This window comes from Microtus ochrogaster, chromosome 5 (assembly GCF_000317375.1).
Source record: "Microtus ochrogaster isolate Prairie Vole_2 chromosome 5, MicOch1.0, whole genome shotgun sequence".
Taxonomy (NCBI): Eukaryota; Metazoa; Chordata; class Mammalia; order Rodentia; family Cricetidae; genus Microtus; species Microtus ochrogaster.
In genome coordinates this window covers 95,486,343-95,487,643 of record NC_022012.1, presented here as the reverse complement: position 1 = coordinate 95,487,643, position 1,301 = coordinate 95,486,343, and positions in this window count along the sequence as shown.

Below are 1,301 nucleotides of genomic sequence, written 5' to 3'. Positions count from 1 at the left end.
CCTACCTCAAATATCTGAGTGCTTTTACAGGTGTATGCCATCACATCCATCTACAAATAGAGCTGCCTTTTTCCGTTCCAAGCTGCTCCTCCCTGTTGAACAGATCCAGTAACGGGAGCTGAGACTTTTCTGTCAGCTTAGCAGCTGCACAGGAATCCACTAATATTTTAATTATTGTCTGCAGCCAGCAGTCAGCGCCCTGCTGGCCGCTCAGGTTGTACCGGGTTGAGTAGCAACCAGCTGACCTTGCTTTTTGGCCAGAGACACTGCAAGAGATGCATCTCTCCTCTCATCCCAGAACCAAAAGGAGGTGCCAAACTCAAGTCCCTGCCCCTTTCTCCCTGTGCATCTTCTCTGTCCAAATTGCTGGCTTCTCTGCGGCCAATTGGGGTCAGCTAGTTGCTGACTCCACCCCCAATACAAGCAAGTCTCAAGTCTAGGGGCTGTCAGAGTGCCGCAGTAGGTAGCCCTAGGAACTCAGCATGCTGAAGTCCCAGAAAATGTCACCGACAAGTATTTTTGAATCCTGTGTGTTTCTCCGCCAATGCAGTAAGTCAGAGCAGGCAGAATTAAAAGTCCAGGTTTAATGAGCAAAGCAGTCCTGGATGCGCTTGGGGACATGGAGAGGAAGAAATAAAGTGGAGCTCTAGGGATCAGAGTGGAGCTTTAAGTACTCCGTAGGCATGGTCTTGAACAGCTACAGGGGAGGAGTCACGGCTTGGTGGGTTTTGAGGGCAGGGTTTGGAATGGGAGGGGTAGGACCAGAGTGGAGATTCCCAACAGACACCTGCTGTCATGGATGAAGAAGGCCTGGCTCACTTCTTGATGACTAGGCCTGTTTCAGCCTCAGGGACCACCTAATACCCCTGTCTTGAGACACACGTCAGCCTCAAGGCTCATAGTTAAACAGTTCTGCCATAACAGGCAGTATATGTTGTTCCTGATATGCAAGACTAAAAGGAGAAGTCATTTTTAATAAGAACGTGAAACTGCACATTCCCATCTGGTAACACAAAGTGTAAAAAAAAAATGAAAAATGGAGGTAAATCCTGCCCTTAAGGGAGGTCAACCTTTTCTACAGAGACCAAGGGATACTCCAGTCATATTGGGCTGGACAGATAGGAACTATATAACCAACAAGGCAGCACTGAGAAGGCAGGACAAATGCTGGCTTGCAAGCACTCATTACCACAGTCCCTTGCAGAATGGGTGCCAGCACTACCCTGTTACACAGGGAACTGAGACCAGCAGAGAATGACTTGGTACTTTGGGGACCTCTATTGCAAGGCTGGCTCGCGCTC